The sequence below is a fragment of the Maniola jurtina genome, chromosome 13, assembly GCF_905333055.1.
Source record: "Maniola jurtina chromosome 13, ilManJurt1.1, whole genome shotgun sequence".
Lineage (NCBI taxonomy): Eukaryota > Metazoa > Arthropoda > Insecta > Lepidoptera > Nymphalidae > Maniola > Maniola jurtina.
The window spans coordinates 12,257,779-12,279,325 of record NC_060041.1 but is presented as its reverse complement, the minus strand read 5'-3'; the positions used below and the strand labels follow the sequence as shown (position 1 = coordinate 12,279,325).

The window sequence follows — 21,547 nt, the reverse complement described above, 5'->3', positions numbered from 1 at the left end:
AGCATCCGACCCAGTTTCCCACTTCGATCTTGTTTTGTTCAATAAAGTCGTTTAATTAGATGCTATAGGTTGCTATGGACAGCCCTAGCGCTGTTTACCATCTTTATATTACAAGATTGTAATATTATAAAGCCACTTTGCACAAGAACAGTTAAATATAGTTTACTCTAATTAGGTAAATTCATTTAGTTAAGTTTTTAAGGCTGTTAGCCCGGTCAAGATACATATTCAAGGTTACATACAATAATAATTCAAATAGAGCTGAAAAAGCTCTATGCGAATTATTGTAACCTTACCCCTATTTTTTGAGCTAAATTGACCGGGCTATGTAACTTTTTATGTGAATTAGTAGCAGTAGGTTTTCTGTGTAACGTAGACACCCAGTTAGAAAGGATGTTTAGAAATTCCACGAGAGAGAGAAGCCAGTATCGGTTTATTAGTCTAAATATTATGTAAAAGGAAAAGGTGACTGAGTGACTGACTGACTGACTGACTGATTGACTGACTGACTTACTGACTTACTGACTTACTGACTTACTGAGTGACTGGCTGACTATATCAACGCGCAGCTCAAACTTCTGGATGGATCTTTCTGCATGCAAGTTGGCATGCAGAAAGCTATTATTAAGTAGACATCCGCTAAAATAGGGACCCGTAAAATAGGGGTTTGAAATGTATTGTGTAGTCTACGCGGACGAAGTCGCGGGCAAGAGCTAGTCGGTAAATAAACATTAAAGCGTTGCTGAAGGCGTCTTAATGGGCCTTCGGTACTTAAACTATGGTGCTTGTAAGTTCGGGCTCTAATGTTACCAGTAGTGTGACAGTTGCTGACAGTTATTGATGGCTCGGCTGCTCCACGCAACGCTGCTCGCTCGTAAATCATACCAGCTCAGCTGGAATAATACGGCGTTATTTGTCAGGATTTGGTCTTATTTTCGTGAGGTATACTAATAATGTCTTGTTGTTTATCTAAATATATAAAAGAACAAGTGTAAATTAAAAATTTATAACACCCCCGACAAGTGAAGGTTACAGTAACTAGAAAAGAAGTGGTAACTTTCAAACGGCTGAACCGATTTTCTTGGATTATAGCTAAAAACACTCTCGATCAAGCCACCTATCAAACAAATAAAAGCTAAATTAAAATCGGTTCATTAGTTTAGGAGCTACGATGACTCGACAGATACACAGATACACAGATACACACGTCAAACTTATAATACTCCTATTTTTGGGTCGGGGGTTAAAAAGTGCTTTTAAGTAATCTACCAATGCTATTCATCTTTCAAACCTTGAACGAAATAAGATTATATAGGAACCCAGGATAAGGTTAACCTCATCACTTTATCTTCAATATTTGCTCACAGTATCTCGCAATAGTACCGTCCATATGTGGATATCGATATTCCATTAGCCCTGACCCGTGAGGTGACGGATGACCGGTCAATCCGTTATGGCGGACTCCTGCGATATTGCCTGTGTGCTTAGTATGAGATTTTACATCTCACCAACTCATAGAATTCGAGCGTCGAAATATTTCAGCGTTTATATGTGAAACAGGAAGGTCCAAAAGTCATTTGTGGGAAAGGGTAGATATAATCTTTTACAACAAAATTTTGTAATCAATTTTGGACTTACCTTTACACAATACAAGTTTAAAAAATCTATTAAAACTATGCTCCTGAGAAAAGCATATTATACAGTCGAAGATTATGTAAATTATTAAAAATTTTGAATTTGACCTGCTGCTCGCTCCAGCAATGCGCGGGACCTCAATTGCTTTTATACATGGCATAATATTGTATATCAAATCTTTGAAAAGAGCAACCGCCGAGTTTCTTGCTGGTTCTTCTCGGTAGGAAAGGCATTCCGAACCAGTGGCAGATGCTCTTGACGATTCAAATGTACTTGTAAAACTCTAATTAAATAAAAATATTTTGTTTTTTTTTTTTTTAAACGTATCTTAACAGCCTTGTTTCAAAGCATCACCAGTCCATATCATAGTGAAAGTAGAAGTTAGTACAATTTAAAGAACACAAGAACACAAGTCTTCCAGTAAAAACTCTTAACTATAAACGAAGGCCAGTCAATGGACCGATTCTTAGGTAAAAGTACGCTTATAAAGTTAGGTTAATATAGGTAATATTGCTTACTAGATTATGCCTTTTTTTTTTTTTGTTGACGCTGGGGAATGCATTTACGCATCCCCCCCGGAGGGAGGGTATGTGGGACTCGCCGGCCGAGAGGCGACCGGAATACCCACTAAACCCCAGCAGCGCTACTGCGCGTCGCCTGGCGACTGGGTCACGGGAACGGCCGAAGCAAACAACCGCGACCCAGCCAGCGACGTCTGCCAAGGCAGACCCTCCACCGGGGACCTGCTCGGTCCCCATCGACGCACCTCCGGGACGCACCAACGAAGTGCGTCCCCCGACCTTGGGACGCGCACATCGCCCGCGTCCCATCCTCCGCTTCATCCACTGTGCCCTCTGCTAGTCAGAGGGACACGCGGAGAAACCTCCCCCCCTGCCAGGTCATTAGCCATAGCCAACAATATCTCCGAAGAGAAATTATTAGCCATGTTACCGGGGCGCACCGGCCCGAACACTGCTCTTCCCCTCGGACGCATCCAAAAGGGGACCAGCAGCATCCAGGCACACTGGGAGGTTACCTGGCTGGCGCCCCTACTAGATTATGCCTGCGACTTCGTCCGCGTGGATTTAGGTTTTTGAAGATCCCGTTGGAACTGTTTGATTTTCCGTGAAAAAAAAGTTGTCTATGCCCGTTCCCAGGATATATAAGCTAACTCTGTACCAAATTCCATCAGAATCGGTTAAATTGTTAGGCCGTGAAAATGTAGCAGACAGATAAACAGACAGACACACTTTCGCATTTATAATATTTTAGCAAAATTAGTACATTAGTAAATATTAGTAAATTAGTAATTAGTATTAGTATATTAGTATGGATTAGCTTCAGTCATAGACTGGATTGTAATAATATTAGTAAAGTACTGCTGACAGCACTTTACGAAGTCGCGTCGCTGGGAAATGGTAAAAACCGTGATTTGATTAAATCCCTTAGGGATATTATATTGTAGATAACGGGCGCCTACATAACACGATTAGGTGTTTTCATCTGCCGATATTTTGACTCAATTACACAAGTCGTGGTTACAAAGGGACTGCAGTGCTGCTAGGGATGAAGGTCGAGCTGTCCTGGGCAGTAACAATCTACACGCTTTCTTGTACTTTCCTATGTATCCCTAACTATAACTAAACATCCAAAGTGTCATTTTTCCCTCTTTCTTGAAAAATAATATAAGAAATTATTCCAAATCCTGGTAATATTAAAATATAAACTTTTGTGATCATATACATCTACAGTCAACGCTCCAAGCGGAAATCTTGAGATTTCGTTGGTACTTGGTACTGAATTTTTAACCTTGTATCAAGTATCTTTAGATCCATTTTGCTCTGACGTTAATGAGCATCGACGCTCGAATTCTATCAGTGTGAGATATAAAATCTCGCACTAAGCACTCTATACTGCCCGCTCGCAGTATAGGGACTTCGATTTATACCGATATTTAAAGAACCAACTCTCTGTCAGTTGACTTTGTGACCAATGTCGGAAATACTACATATTTTCTACATTCAATGTCTTGTTATTCTAAATTTTTTTTTGGATAAACTTCCGAAAAGTGCATACCTCAGATGAATCTGAAAGGTATAATAACGTATTTGGACCTCCTAATCACGAATACCATAACGAAAATGGGTGCAAGCACCATTTTGAATGTATGGGAAATGAAGGAGAACCTCTTTTCGCTTGGTGTTCATAATATTTGGGATTTTGGTAAAAAAAAAAAGAATTTTGTTTCAGGATTTTTGGGATTTCCATCCCTTACTAATTTTCAATAATTCTACTCAAGCGAAGCAGGGCGTATCAGCTAGATTATAATCTACAGAGGTAGGGTAGTGCCTGCCTATTCGTACCTTTACTGACGTAAACATACGAGTAGGCAGATAGAGATCCAATGAAACAGTCATTCTAAATCATTTCCGCGTGGAATGTTCCCAACAATGTTGGCTAAATTTCCGCTTTGAGCTTAATTGTTATTATTTGAAATGAAATTATGTAATTAATTAACAATTATAAACCTCGCTGAATACCCTGTTGGGCGCCATTGTTAATTCCGGATACATCCGGATCTATACTTACCTGAAACAAAAACAAAATATTATAAAAGTAAGTTATGTTATTTTGTTGAAAAAATGTAGATTGTATTTGCCATCGTTTGGGCCATATGTTTAACTAGCAAACCTGCCCCGGTTTTCGTTTAAGTAGAATTCCGGAAATCAGCGAGAGGGTGCGATTTCCTTAATTTTTAACGAAACCGCAAATACCAATTTTCATGAAAATTATGAATTTCTGCTGGAATTAAGAATTTCATATAATTATTACATGAACCCTGAACACATTACACTCTTTTTTGGCCAGAAGTGTAAAAAGATGCTATAGTTATATTATGTACAGTGCGCGACAAGTTGAGATGGCAACCGGGAAGGCCCCGCACACCCACACAGCCCCCGAGCTAACCAGCTACGGGTACAGTGCGGGTGTGCGGGGCTTCCCCCCGCCTCATCCTTGTTTGCCATCTCAACCTGTCGCGTACTATAGATACGAAATGGGTAATAATATTAACTCATATAAAATCTGCTGATTTAGCAACTTGGCTTTAAATTGGATTTAAGTTCGTTAAGCTGTTTTGCAGCTATACAAACTCGAGCTCACAAGCAAACGAAATTAATTGCACAATTTTAGCTGACACATGTACTGAAGTTATTATAAGCTGTTGCTTAGGTGTTAAACTAGTTTATTAACGGGGCACTCTCCGTCACTTACTCCTTTCTCATTGCAACTAAAGTCCATGAAATTTTGCAGACCTATTCTAGAAACTAATATGCCTGTGATGTTTTAGATTTTCTGGTTATTATGAATATACCGAGCTAATACCGAAAATGTACGAATAAGGACAGATAGGGATAACAACAATAATATCATACTTAAGTTAGACAGATTCTCTTAAAGTTAGACAAGTAAGAGAAGTTTTCAATCGTGCTCCTCAGCACTCTCCTTTCCTAGATTTCCATAAAGTGTTTAAGAATGTTTAAGTAGTTGCAAAGTTACACGAGCTCAAAGATCGTATGTAAATCTTTGAGCCCGCGAAATGACGTTAGCGTTTTGGGATAGTTTGCCAGATCTCGATAAAAATATGTAGTTCAAAAATGTTGCAGTTCCATATAAAATATATATAGTTCCAAAAAATGTGTAGTTCCATAAAAATTTGTAGCCCCATAAAAATGTGTAGCAGGCTCAAAGATTTATATAATGTAATTTTAAAACTACATACACATTTTTACAGAAATTGCGAAAAAACAGTCATAGTAATTTGTTTCTGCAACGTTACGTTTCAAAGTAGGTATAATTGTAAATGTATTGAAACCAATCGAGAGCAGGAATGGGTGATGATCAGTTTAGTGCCTATTCAAATGAAACCGCTCAACTAACAAGCCGGTAACGCTGCGCACACATGCGCCGGACAAACAAACAGAGTACAAACATCATTAACTGTGTGCTACTGCGCTTATCCCAAATTGAATCTGTATTGAATTGGTATTTTAGTGCACTGTTACCAGCCGATGCAAATTGCATTGGAACGAGGCGATTGCTTTGCAGTTGTATTCAAATTCAAAATATTATAATTCAATTAAACTTTTACAAGTACTTTTGAATCGCCAAGAGGATCTGCCACTGGTTCGGGATGCCTTTCCTACGGAGAAGAACCAGCAAGAAACTCTGCGGTTGCTCTATTCAAAGATTTGATTAACAATATTATGCTATGTATAAAAGTAATTGAAGCCCCGCGCATTGCTGGAGCGAACCGCTAGTCAAATCCACGCTCATTTATCATTTACATTATCTTCGTTGCAAAGCTGGTTCATAGCGTACACTAAGTTCTCATATATTCTGGTGATCTTGGTCATTGCAAAATAATAGTGTTTTGATGACACTATAAAGCGTTTCTGAAACATAGGCATCGAACATTTTTGGGTTGAAAAGTAAAGTTATGTCCACACTAAAATGTTATTAAAAATGCGAAAGTGTGCATGTCTGTCTGCTAGTTTCACGGCACGTTAAATCAATTTTGACTGGGTATAGAGATAGATTGTATACCGGGGAAGGAATTGCGAATGTATGCAAAATAACACAGTATATGCAACTATGAGGTAATAAACGTAAATATATCACGATTACAGCGCGTTTGTTACGTCTGACGCGCTTTAAGCGCACGTGTTAATTAAACTTACAGCTAGAGGGATGAGACGTTATAATATTTTATAAGCATAACTACGGTTAAGGCCCCGTACAGAGCGTCACGCGGAGCGTGGTACGTAGCATGGTGGTGCCATTTATGAAACGTATGCTGACATAATCCACACTTCCATACTAATACTAATGTTATAAATGCGAAAGGGTGTCCGTCTGTCTTTCGTTTTGCACTTCAACTACCCCCTAGGATAGTTGTGGTGCAGGGTTGTTAGTATGCCACTGCAGGCCACTCCACCATGGGTATCGCTGCGAGCGCCGCCACCCGCTTCTCCATGACCGGAATAACCGCAAGACGCGCCGCGCAACGCCACGGGTTTCACTAAACGAGCCCTTGCTTCTGACACACACTTAACAGGGCTCTCCGTCACTCTCTCCATACAAACGTAGTTCGTCTCTCATTGGAATACTAACCAATCATACTCAATGGTATTTTGTAGAAACGTTCCGGGAACTAATATGGTAAACTGTGGTTTTCCAGATTTCTGTTAAAATATTCGGTTTCAAAGTTACGCGGCCTTAAAAATTCACATATAAATATTTGAGCCCCTGTAATTTTAAAACTACATATTTTTAGAAAAATCTAAAACACCACAGACACAGATATTACTTTCTAGATTATGTCTGCAAAATTTCAAGGACTTTAGTTGCTTAATATTCAAATGAAATGGGAACAACGATTGTATGAAACGAGTGACGGAGAGAGCCCTGTTAACAAGTCATTAAATATAACCGTGCCTACAATAAGCTGACAACAGATTTATTAATAAAATATTAGCTCAACCCAAATGTAAACAGTAATTAACTGGGGTCAATTTCAGTAGGCTATATTTTGATATCCATTTTTAATAGCGACACAAGAGTAGGGTAATGCGGGGTAAAACGTTAAGCTGCCATGCACATAGAATCAGACGGATTTTTTTTATAATGTACCTGATGGCTTTATTTCATTTATGTAAAAAAATAATTATTCTAAAAATTCTTTTGGAACACTGATATTATAAAGGCGAAAGTTTATGTGTATGTGTGTGTGTGTGTTTGTTACTCTTTCACGCAAAAACTAATGGTTTGGCTTAGAATGGAAATAGATTATACCCTGGATTAACACATAGGCTACTTGCTATCCCGGAAAATCAAAGAGTTCCCCACGGGATTTAAAAAAATCTATATCCACGCGAACGAAGTCGCAGGCATCGGTGGCGGCATATTATTATAAAAACAAATACTCAGCCCCACAAAGAATTTCTGTATTTTACTCATACGACATAGCGGCGTTACCCAGTTTATGGTTTGCGTATCTCTTCTTCGTTTATATTTATCTCACCAAAACTATTAGTATTACTGTATAAATATATTGCGAAGTAACTGTAAGAATACTCAATCTCTTTAAAATTTCTATTCACGCAGGGATTCGCGTGAATCGAGTTTATAAATTTATTGAATGGCTAAGTATCTTTTGCAAAATAATAATAATCCATAGTCTGGATATCATCAGCTCTACTCCACAATTTGCCTCATAAAACGAAATTGTCAATGTAAGTAGACTTCGCAATACAAGCCCTGAATATAAATAATAAGAAAGCGGTCAACTATGGTTGCACGATAACTTATAGAGTGTACCTACCTACCTTTAGAAAGGTTTTCGTTGAATTAAGTTATCAGCCAATTAATCACAGTGCTTTAAGTGTGATTAATTGGTTGATAACTTAATTCATATTTTAGGTGTGTCTGCTAATTTCGTCTCAATGGCTTTACGAATTTGGTGAATTAATTAAACGTCCCAATTTTGTGAGACATGAATTTAGGCAACCAATTTGGAAAGAATGGCTCATTATTATCCCAACAAAAGTACCAAAAATGTGATTAAAAGAGAACACCAGCAATGAAGATATCATATTGCTCGTTTTTGAGGGTCGTGATCCCGAGAGAGTTAATCCAAATGCATTATTACTTTCCATATTATAAATGCGAAAGTGTGTTTGTGTGTTGGTTTGCTGGTTTGTCATTTAATCACGTCGCAACGGAGTAACGGTTTGACGTGATTTTTTGCATGGGTACGTATATTTAAAAACCTGGAGAAAGGCTACTTTTTATCCCGGAAAATCAAAGAATTCCCACGGGATTTTCAAAAACTTAAATCTACGCGGACTAAGTCGCGGGCATCAGTTAGTTAGTGCAGGCCATAAAGCAAACCCAAAAGAAATCAGTAGGTATTAAAAAAACGAAAATAATATTTATAGCTAATATTAAATCTGAATATGAACATGCGTTCAGAAATGTTTCGAAAAAAAGCTCATAAATCAAGCGATCATCCGGGCATAAATCAACCTCACCTGTACAAAGACTGTGCCCGGGTAAAAGACTGTACAACCCGGGCAATTAATAACTGGTTTATGCCCATATCAGTTCATGCATCAGCGGTTTTTCATGAAAGGATTTATAAAAGGTTTTTTGTGGCTTGGAATACAATGTGTTATTATGTTTCTTTAGTACAACAAGAAACCTTTAGGTATATCACTTCTATATCAAACTCCAAGTCTTTAATAACTAGGTATGTATATCCATGTAAAAATTACGTCGATCCGTCGTTTCTTTGTGGCGTAACTGAAAGAAGAGCTCCGTCACTCGCTCCATACAAACGTAGTTCATCTCTCATTGAAATACTAACCAATCATAGTCAATGGAATTTTGTAGAAACGTTCCGGGACCTAATATCTATGCCTGTGGTTTTCCAGATTTCCGTTAAAATATTCGGTTTCAAAGTTACGCGGTCTTAAAAATTCACATACAAATCTTTGAGCCCCTGTAATTTTAAAACTAGATAATTTTAGAAAAATTTAAGACACCACAGGCACAGATATTAATTTCTAGAATATGTCTGCAAAATTTCATGGAATTTGGTTGCTTAATATACAAATGAAATTGGAACTACGATTGTATGGAGTAAGTGACGGAGAGAGCCCTTGTTAATATAATATACCTAGTGATACTCTGGGTGCTATAGAAAGAGTTATAGGAATAATAATAGACTTTGATCAAAGACATGTCTTTAATATACTAACCAATTAAACATACTTGTGCTCTCAGGAGTGGGGTATAATAGATTAACATGTACGCTCTCAATCTGCATATAATTTGCATATTAATATTGTGGCACAAGTGGCTTATTTGGTCACTTTAACCCATTAAGTACTCAACCTAACAAGATTTGAGGTGGGCACTAATTCCTTTGCATAAAAGTATGTCCCTTTGGGGGGTTTAAGTCACACGAGCTCAATCCAATATTTGGACGTAAATCTTTGAGCCTGGGTAACTTTAAAACTAAGGTACACAATTTTACAGAAATATGGATTAACCACGGACACAACTGTAAAAATTTGTTACTAAAACATGGTGTCTACAAAACCAAATGCCAATGAGAACCAAATTACATTTGTATGGGGAGGAAGCTTGGAAGTACACTAATTGGATTTATTTTTACATTACATTACTTTAAAATCCTTACCAATAATAATAATAATTGTTATATCAATAATGTAGTAATGCATAAATTGCTGGGGATAAAATAACCGGTTATTAATTGCCCAGCATTGCTCTGCTATACAGGTGGGTCTGATTGATACCCGGTTGATCCAGGGATTTGTGGGCGCAAAAGAAAAATGGCTGTGTTAATGAAAAATCATTTTAAAATCCGTACTAGTTGTTACATCAAATCTACCGATGCATAAGCTGTTGGGGATAAAATGACAGGTTATTAATTGCCCAGCATTGCTCAGCTATACAGGTGGGTCTGATTGATACCCGGTTGATCCAGGGATTTGTGAATGTAAAAGAAAAATGGCTGTGTTAATGAAATTTTTTTTAAAATCCGTACAAGTTGTTCCATCAAATCTACTGATGCATAAACTGTTGGGGATAAAAGGAAAGGTTATTAATTGCCCAGCATTGCTCAGCTATACAGGTGGGTCTGATTGATACCCGGTTGATCCAGGGATTTGTGGGCTTAAAAGAAAAATGGTTGCGGTTTTTCTCCAACATTTCAAAGAGACCTGTGTGCCTGATAAATACGCGCAATAGTTTTGTCCAAGAATTTAACATTTTTAGAGTTCCGTATTTCCAGAGCAAAAAAGAAAACCTTATAGGATCACTTTGTTGTCTTTCTGTCTGTCTGTCTGTCTGTCGTGTCCAAATATCACACAAATCAAGCGGATTTACTGTGAAAAGCTAAAAAGACTGGTATACGTTCCAATTTATAATATTAGTATGGAAAGCTTAAAGGAACTGAATCAAAAATGTCTAAAATATACTTTTATGGTAATTTATATAGAGTTTATTTTTATATTGAGCGCTTCATATTTTATTGAGAGAACTGGACTCCTTAGCCGCTAGGTGTTAATACTAAAGGGTCTAAATTAACCTTCTATTATTAGCTCAAAGGGCGTCTTGTTTGATTAGCCTAAAAGCATGAATTATTTACAACTCTCCCTTTGTGTAGTCTTAGTAACTATTTAGGTTATCGAAAGATATACAACTACTCACTCAGGTTATTAGATTATACGGATTTTTGCACATAATTCCGAAGTTCTTGCAATTTTTTATGGCGAAGACCTCGGGATAAGACTCGGGCAAATTCGTTTTTGCACAGCTTCAGGGCGTGTCCCCATTAGGTGAAAAGGTGAAAAGTGAGCGGCTGACTGTTCGCTGGCTGACTCTGAGCGGCGTATCGGTCACTTACTTAAAGTAAATGGTCAGCATATTACATAATCAGCCATTTGCAGCGATCAGTACACTGATATAATCATATATCAGTGTATATATGATATTATTATCATTATATCAGTGTACTGTTCGCTGCAAATGGCTGATTTGACGCACTGAATGAGTTGGCAAGCGAAACGCTGCAAGTACATTAGCGCGGAGCAGCAATCGCTTATCCAATATGGCATGATATTATTAAAATTGCATATTTGAAAAGAGCACCGAGTTTCTCGCTGGTTTTTCTTGACAGGAACAGAATTCCGAACCAGGGGTAAATTGTAAATCTTTCTGAAGTAGGTAATTGTAAAAGTACATTTGAATAAAAAATTATTCTTTTCTATTATATTACACGCTTGTAACTGCAATTTAAAATTATAAGGAGGCAAACTGGAAGCAAACAGTTAGCCGCTCACTGTTCGCCTAATGTGGACACGCCCTTAGCGAGAAAACGAGCAAGCGAATCACCTGAAGTTATATAATTACCGCTGTCCATGAACATTTGCAGCACCAAGATTCCACATTCCTTATTTGCAGAAACATTTTCGCAATGAAATGTTAGACAATAGGTTGATATGTTTCACTATACATCGATGGTTTCACCTTACAAAATCAGGTAAGTATAAAACAATTTAATTTTTCTTAACTATTTTTTAAAATTCAAAAAATCTTCTATTGTGTAGAACTAGAGGAACCGCCAACGCTTCGTCGGCTCCTAAGAAATTTTTATTCGCCCCATAAAATTAGCCCCATATCATAGTTTCGAGGGAACACAGTAAAAACTAGTTCAACAAATTGGAAGTATGCAGGGCAGAGACCACAGAACAAATAATGAGACTGACGGAATTATGGCAAGTGGAAGAATACCACGCATGTTTTGGGATTTGTGTGGCGCTGCGTGGTGGTGGTGCGAATTGCATGCTTTGTGACTGGCTTTTCCTGCATGTTTAGCAGGGCGAGGGCGAGCCGGTGCATGTCGCATGCTGTATGTTGCATAAGGTTGCATCATGTTTAGCGGATTGTAGCAAATTAAGCTTTTGGTTCCTTGTATATCATGGACTTTCGCAAAATGACTCATAGCGGCCTACAAGTACAATTAATATAGAACAAACTGCAAATATACAATTAGTATAAAATTGTTTAATAACAACTAGGTTAGGTAACTTTTATAAAGAAGGACACTATGTTTCTCGGGATAAACAATGTCAGTGACAACGATGTTTGTTCGTTTGAATATTTTATAGTACACAAACATCATAAAGTGAAAGAGAAACATACAGAAGAAGGATGGAATTGCAAAGGCGAATGTTTTAATGAAAATGAAATGGAAAAAAACTTGGTTAGTTTAATGAGTTAGTGTTAATTATTCGTTACGGACTCTTAGTACCTTAGTAATTATTCCAAGAACATAAACAAGAAGTAAGTTTTACAATCATCTAATTACTTATCCCAAAAGTAAAATTATATTTTAAGTAAAACAGGCGGCCTTATTGTATTGCAACCTACGGCAGGTTTGTTAAAATTCTACAGAAACAGTCTGTAATTTGCCCATTTTCCCGAGGAACCCTAAAATTAAATTTACATGCTTTTGTTGTCGCCGCCTACCTACATCGTCGAGGGACGTTAGGCCGAGTATTGTGCACGCCTAAATTACTTACGAAAGTGCCTTTTTTGGTAACTAGGTAGGTAGTTACATGACTAGTACTTTTGTCGAAAGTAACACGCGTTATTTAGCAACACTTTTGTACTTGTATATTTGAATCTACTCAATGCGACGATTTTTTTAAATTAAATCCATACTAAAATTATAAATGTGAATTTGTGTCTGTCTGTGTGGCTGTTCGAAGAGATAGCTTGCTTTAGGACATCTCAAAAAATTAAAGAGTTCTCTCGGAGCTTTTAAATTATCGATAAATCCAATTGGATGAAGTTGTGCCATCATCAGATTCTGGTACTTAGATAAATAAAATAAAAAATATATAATTAATAAAGATTCACAAACAAAAAAATGTATTGAAATGAACGGCGTTCACAATGAAATTGATACGGTTCGATACGGTGATCGGATCAGGCGAATGATACATAATATCTGCGGGTTGATTCGCTTTACTTAGTGTCTAGCACTGAATAATAGCCATCGAGCTCATTAATTGATATTTTATTCTTAATCCATTGAAGGTTTCCTACGAAAAAATATTTTAATATCACTCAGTGAAGCAGCAATGTGCAACCAACCTTGGTGGCCAGTCGCGCGCCGAACGCTGTCAGTAGCGCTCGTTTTGTTTGTTTATTTACCGTTTGCCTATTCTTTTATACAAGGTATCCTCAAGTGAATAATAGGTTGATGTCGTTTTGTGGAAAGAACGTAGGCGGTGATGAACAAGTTCAAACATGTTCAAGGGTGGAAGACGATAGTTTAAATGTGATTTCAAGTATGGAAGTAATCGGAAATATGGAGTGCGAACAGTATATGGAGGGTAATATTACGCCGAAAGGAACAGAAAAAAGAAGACGGCCGAACAGTGATATAATAGAGGAAAATGACATAGATGATGGATTTATTACTGTGCGTACTAGACGTTCGAAACGATTTGCTAGAAACATCACAAAACATAGTGACTTTCACAAGTCGAATAATAGTAACTTAGAAGAGCAGTATCAAGTGAGTATTACATCTAAAGAAGTTTTGCCAAAACAAATAGCTTTTGCTAAGCTTTTAAGAGCAGAAAATATTACTAATATTCTTAGAATAAAGTTCAGGAGTCCATTCAAAGTACTCATACAGTTTGGATGCAAAGAACATGCAGAGAAATTAATTCAGAATAAGAAGTTAAGTGATATGGGGTATAGGATGCAATTAGTGGATGAAATAAATGTGTCTTATGGCATAATTAAAGAAATTGATTTAGATGAAGAGGAAAAAGAATTGATGGAGAATCTTCAGTGTGACCATGAAATATTGGCTGTGAAAAGACTTAAGCGCTTATCAGACGGAAAATGGATAGATAGTGAGACTGTAAGAATATCTTTTAAAAGTCAGACTTTACCTCCGTACGTATATGGGTTTGGTTGCAGATTTGAAGTGAAAGCATATATGTTTCCTGTAACTCAATGCGCGAAATGCTGGCGGTTTGGTCACCAAACCCGTCTCTGTCCAATGAAAAAAATCGTATGCCCAAAATGCTGTTCAGATCATGAAAATTGTGAAACGACAGAATATAAATGCGTTAATTGTAAGAATGATCACATGGCAAATGACAAGACATGTCCAATATTCCTAAAAGAAAAAATGATAAGAAGAATAATGCTTTTGGAGAATTGTACTTACCGAAGAGCTCTTGAGATACATCGGAATAGCAAAAATAGAAATGAAGAATATGACAAGAGTGAATATGACAAGAGTGGAAGTGAGTGTGAAAGTACTGATCAAGATGATCATACAATGAAAGGCACAGATTTCTTGAAAAGGACTTATCGAGATATTTTGTTGACTGAGGCAACAGTACACGCAGAAAAGTCTGATACAGAAGACAATATGAATAATGAAGAAGTTTCTGTTGCTAATACTATAAAGTCTAAAAATAAAAAGAAGAAAAAGAAACAGTCAAAGACAAGACCCTCAAATGAAGATCGGTTTAAGCAGAGTTCACAAGATAATGAAGAGCAACCCAAACAACATACAGAGAATGAAGCATCAAAAGAATGTAAGAATAATATATATGAAGGTAAAATTACTCTTGCATTATTTTTAAACAAAATGAAAGAAATTATTATGTCAAATAGAAAATTAGAAGAAAAGATGGTAGCAGTTGCGGAGTTTATTTTTGAAATTATTTACAAATTTATTTTTACATATTTCGAGAAGATAGATATTTTGAAGAAAGTAGTGTCACTATTTAAAAATGAGTAATTTAAAAGATTTTGTGTTGAATATAGTTCAGTGGAACTCACAAAGTATTAAGCCTAAGGTGGCCGAGTTTGAGTGTTTATTATATCAGGAAAAGGTACACTTAGCTCTTCTGAGTGAAACGTGGCTAGAACCAGATTCAGCATTGCGTATTAAAGATTATAATATATGTAGAAAGGATAGGTATGATAGTTATGGTGGAGTTTGTATTATAAGTCATAAATCTATTAAAATAGAAGTATGCCCAATATCTATTTCAAATTCAGGTATAGAAATAGTACATATTAAAATATTAAATGTCAAAGATTTGATTAATATAATATCAATATATTGTCCTTCAACCGTTTGTACCACTCAAGCAGACTGGGATGAATTATTTTCTAGATTTTCTCACAAAACTATTATAGCTGGCGATTTTAACGCCCATCATTCTAATTGGTCGTGTAAAGTTGATACTAGAGGTACACAATTATTTGATTCCTGTTTGGAGAACGGTTACATATCTATCAATGACAATAGTCCAACCAGGGTTAAATTAGTGAATAATAACCTTCAGCAAACATCACCTGACGTTACTTTTGTCTCGTCAGATATCGCAATTAATTTTGAATGGAAAGTTACAAACGAAAATTTGGGGAGTGATCATTTAGTCATAAAATATTCTATGAACTTTTGCGATAATTATAGATGTACAAAACTTCGTAATTTTAAAAAAGCTGATTGGAAAGGTTACAGTAATTCTGTCGAGCTTTATTTGAATACTTTCTTTCAAAATAATAATGATAATAATGGTATACAACAGAGATATAATAATTTACTAGAATGCATTAATAAAGCTGCTGATGAAAATATCCCCAACATAAAAATTTGTACTAATCCTTCAGCTAAATTTCGCCCAAAACCATACTGGAATCCATCTATTTCTAAGGCAATTGCTGAGCGCAGATTAGCGTTAAAACACTTTAGGCAAAACCCTACCCCAGGAAATCTTACTGCATTAGAAGGAAAAATTATGGAGGTTAAAAAACGTATTCGACAAGCTAGTTCAAATAGTTGGTGTAATTTTTGTAGCTCAATAAATGAAACGACGTCAGCTCCTGAAATGTACAATCGCATGAGGTGGATCAAGGGATACAAACGTTCTAAGGTTTACTTCTCGTCCGAAAAAAATGAACAACTGTTGTGTAGTCTTTCCCCTGACTCAGTATCGTCTAAATGCCCATCGTTCGAGTCATCAAATTCATTAATGGAATCTATTTTTACTTTGGATGAATTGTACCACTGCTTAACCAAAACCAAAGATACCGCCCCTGGCGATGACAACATAACTTATTCAATGATTTATAATATTCCAGAAATAGCTAAATTATACCTTCTCGAAATTTTTAATATGATATATACATCTGGCTACATTCCAGTCCAATGGCGTGATATCAAAATAATACCAATACCTAAAGCAGATGGTTTAAAGCTTAGACCTATTTCGTTGATCTCATGTGTTTGCAAAATCTTTCACACTATGTTATCTAGACGCATAGAGTGGTTCGTGGAGAGCAATAAAATTTTGACTCCTAACACTACAGGGTTTAGAAGGTCTCAATCTTGTTTGGACAATGTAGCCCGGCTTGTGACGGAAGTACAGATTGGTTATACAAATAATCATCCCACTTTGGCTTGTTTTTTGGACGTAGAGAATGCGTATAATAACGTGACAGTTGAAAAAATAGTTACAAGCCTTGATGAGATTGGTGTAGGTAGAAAAATATGTATGTACTTTTGGAAGTTTCTTAATGAGAGGCATTTAAAAATCGAAGTCGGTGCTGATGCTGAGAAGTATATTTGTAGATGGACAAATAGAGGTTTGGCACAAGGTGATCCTATATCCCCTTTACTTTTCAATATTGTTACAGCAAACATATGTAGACAGGTCCAATCTGTACGTATCTCACAATACGCAGATGATTTTGTGATATATGTAAGTAGCTATAATCTTTTAGACTGCGCTAGTAAGATACAAGCAGCTTTAAATACTATTGTTATTTTATTGGAAAATATTGGTCTAAGTGTGTCTGCAGGTAAATCTAATTTTGTAATTTTTAGTAGAGGTTTAAGAAGACAACAAATTGTATTAACTATAAGTGATATAGAATTGACAAGAACCGAGTGTGTTAAGTATTTAGGATTTTGGCTCGATTGCTCCTTACGATGGAGAAGACACATCAATGAAATTTGCGGGAAAAGTGCGAAATTTTTGAACCTTCTTAAAGTATTAGCCGGGCCATCTTGGGGGATTCATCCCAAACATTTAAGACGTTTGTACATTTCCATCGTAAGAAGTAGACTCAACTTTGGCAGCTTTTTGTTCGATAATAGTTCTCATGTTAACATTTCAAAATTTGACAAAATCCAAAATCAAGCATTAAGAATAGTGGGTAGTTTTATTAAAAGTACACCAATACATGTGATGGAGTCTGAAATTGGTGTTCCTCCTTTATTTCTAAGAAGAAGATACCTTGGTATTAAGTACTGCTTGAAAGCAAAGTCTACCAGTAATAATCAAACCTTGTCATTGCTTGATGAACTACATTATCTCTGCCAGGGTGCATATTGGAACAGGAAAAAAATACCTTTGCTTGTTAAAGTATACAATGAATTAAAAAATGAAACTGTATCATCATCAAATCCTATTGAAATCTTCTCTTTAGACGTTTGGACAACTAAAATTAAAATAAAGAATGTTTTAGAGGATAGCCTTTTAAGTGTTAATACATCTAAAAAAGAATTTGACTCGGCTATTAAAATTAATATTTTAGAAGAACTTAATGCTCGGTACAAAGGGTGGCACATGCTTTATACGGATGGTTCTAAAACTGTTCAGGGTACAGGAGCAGCATATTTTGATCGCAAAAATAATAGATATGGCAAGTTTAAGACAAATTCTAATGTTTCAATAATGACCGCAGAACTGTTAGGAATTTTGGAGGCTTTAAAATATGCTAGCACAATTGAAGAAAGCAAAATAGTTATTTTTACCGATAGTCGAAGTGCCATTCAGCATTTAGCTCGATGCGCCTCTGGGCACAGAGGTGTTGTGATAGCTTTTTCTATTCTTAAAATGCTGAATGACTTTCAATGTAGAGGTTCGAACATAAAGATTCAATGGATCCCGTCTCACATTGGTCTTGTTGGGAACGAGCATGTGGATAATTTGGCTAAGTGTGCAATAGAAGACGGCATTGATGTATTGATTACACCGTCTGTTTCGGAAATATTACCAAAGTTTAAAAAATCTTGCTTTGTTTTATGGAAAAATCATTTTGATAGTAAATCGGTTGAAAAAGGAATATGGTATAAAACTGTTCAAAACTTGCCTTCTATTATTCCCTGGTTTACTCATTCCCGACTGAATCGTCCGTATATCGTTGCTGCTTTGAGGTTGCGTTCTGGACACGTTCCATTGAGAAAGTTTGCATATTTGATGAAAAAAGTAGACTCACCAAATTGTTTGTCTTGTGATAAGTTGGAAGATATGCAACATTTGTTAATGGAGTGTGTTCAGAATAGTGAGTTGAGAGAACATGCCTGGTCACTATTAAATATTAAAAGCTATGAAGTTGGATTCATAAATAGTATTTTGGCCGAACCGGATTCCGTTTCGGCTAAAATCCTATTTAACCTTTATATAAAAAGTACGAAAAATAGATTAGGTACTATATAAAATGTTTCAAGTTAGGAGATAGAATATAGATTAGTAATAGGTTATATAAAATTTGATTAAGTCAATTGTTAATTAGTTTAATCTAGGTTTAAGTACTATAGAACTGACATGTACAAATTGTATACAAGTTCTTTAAAATAAATAAAGATTAAAAAAAAAAAAAAAAACCTTGGTGGCGATCATTCATTGTTAGACACAGAGTTAGCGACTCACCCCACAGAAGACTGAACCTGGCTAAGTATCTGAAAACTAGGTTACGACTGGGAAAGTAGTGACAAAACAAATGCATACCATTCCTCTACATCAGTGCAATTTTACTAAAACGCCCCTACAAATCTGCACTGGGAAGCACCAAGTAAACAACTTTAGAGATAAATTTTCCATTGCAGCTTTTAAAGATATCCTGCCGAGTCGTTGTACTTCCTAGTGTACTAGAATGTACCTACTGAATCACTCGGGAAAGCGGTTCAACGTTGAAATGGGATGTAAAACCTTTGTATCTAGTTCTCAACCGTCTGAGTGCACTTTGAGAAATCCTGTGAATCAGACGCTAGCCTTTCTATAATCGCTATAAAGGTTGAAACAAACATAATGCTTTCAGAATCGGCAATCAGTGGTTTTCCAACAGCAATAATGCTGTATTGCGTTTTTACGACTATGTTAAAAGTTCAGATCACAGGTAAAACTTTCGGAAAATGATCAAATTGCTAACTGCCGAAGCTAAAAGTATGGTGTATGCTTTAGTCAGTGGAAAGTCTAGCTGTCACATAAAGCTGGTTTTATGTTCGATAATAACTAAAATTCCAGTGGAAGCTATGATCAAATGTACGGATTATTGCCGTGTGCACTATTAATAACATGGGTATTTATGGGGAAGTTTTTGTCATTAAGTTTCTTTGTGTAATACTGTCTAATAATAGATAGATAGAACACTTTATTGCACACAAAAAATACATGTAAAGGAACACAACACAGAAAGAAGAAAACAGAAAAAACAATTGTGTGCAAAGGCAGCCTAATTATATGTAATATTATGTGCTACACATTAAATTAGCGCTTCAGAATATTATAGTAGGATACTAATAATAGTTATTAAAGTAAAAGTAATATAAACACATAACAATTAACAACACACTCTGGTCCTGCGAATGGTCTCTTGAATATTATGAAGATAGTAATTACATATTGTATTTTTTCCTTTATTTACTTAATAATACCAGCGACTTCGTACCCATGAATTAAGGGGTTTTAAAAATCTCGTGGGAGCTTTTTAATATTCCAGGATAAAAGTAGTCTTTATTTTTCTGGGACGCACGTTGTCTATGCACCCGTCAAAGTCGGTTAAGGGATGAGCCGTGAAAAGGTAACCGGTATACACTTACTTAGTAATTTCATACACTTTTGCAACTTTTTTGAGACACCCTATTATTATTTTGAAGGCAACTTGATGAGCACTTTCAAACAGAATATTTCTGCTTCATATTACTTAATTTTATTTAATGAAATGTTTCCTTCCTTTAATTAAATCCATTAACAATCAAATTACGAATTTCACAAGTAGGTGCCTACATTTCGCGTTTAATGTAGAACAAAGTTACAAAGATATTTAAGCGAGCGTGTGGCGGGGAATTTTAACTGAATAATGAGTTGGTATTTTCATATAAAAAGTAAAAAGTGCCGAGTTGCCAGCGCGTAGTGGCGACTGTGCATTTTCCAAAATTCCGTGAAACATTGTTTAAAGCCTGACCAGAAATATGAAAAACTGGTCAAGTGCGAGTCGGGACTCGTTCTTTTAGGGTTCCGTAGGTACATTGTTACAAAAATCATATATTGGGTGTATGAAATATTTCTTTTCCGAGCTGAACATCGCAATGTTGCGCTCCAAAATCGATGATCGCAATAAACCGTGAAAGAAAAACCCAATAATGTTTGTTTGTTTTGGTCACAGCTTACAAACTAAATAATAAATCGTTGTTTTCAGTATTTGTTGTTTATGGTACAAAATTAATCGAAATTTCGTATTCCTTACAAGATTCTTAACTAGTTTAGTTTTTGAGATAGCTCCCGTCACAAAAATGGTCTAACTGACAATTTTGACGGCCCGCATTTGGCCTAAGCATAGAGAAGGGCCTAAGGCGCTCTGAGAGCGATATCCAGTGAGATACTCTACAAATGCCATAAAAAGTGTCGGAATCTTCAGCCCTAATTCGTAAGAGCGTTAAAAAAAGCCGGCTTTGCGCTGACAAATACAAAAAGCGCGTTAAAAAAGCGTTGACGTGTGAACATACTTGGGAATGTAATTGTTCTATTTCAAACGCTTTTTTAACGGACGTTAAAAAAGCTCTCGTGCGAATGAGGCCTCACTGTAGTAATACGTATGTAATGTTTTTAAAAATCATAAGAAGGGCATATCAATTTTGCTTAAAAACCTAGCAAGAACACTAAAGAACTAAGAAAAAATTCTCTAGTAAATGGATATTAGCAGCTTTGGTCTCTGTAAAAATATTAAAATGCTACTAAAACATTTGTAATAATTGTTTTTAACTAATATAAGTTTGATTTCATACTTTTTGTTTCATTTAAACCTTGTCGTCGCAAGAAATTCGGCTTTCGTCGTGACACTTTGGAGTGACATGGGTCGTTTGATTGACAAATTTAACAAAAGCGTTTATAACATTATTCGTATTTTTCGACCCGATATCTTGTAATAAAAAACGAAATTTCCACATCATGGCTTTAAATACTGAATATTTAACACAATAGTCAATTTCATA

The 21,547-nt window shown here is 36.1% G+C and overlaps 1 protein-coding gene across 7 annotated transcripts in view; it reads right to left on the bottom strand.

Annotated features, from left to right (window-relative positions):
- LOC123871265 (synaptotagmin-7) overlaps positions 1–21,547 on the bottom strand; it is a 425,136-nt gene that overhangs the window by 100,945 nt on the left and 302,644 nt on the right. The gene's annotated exons all lie outside the window — the stretch shown is intronic.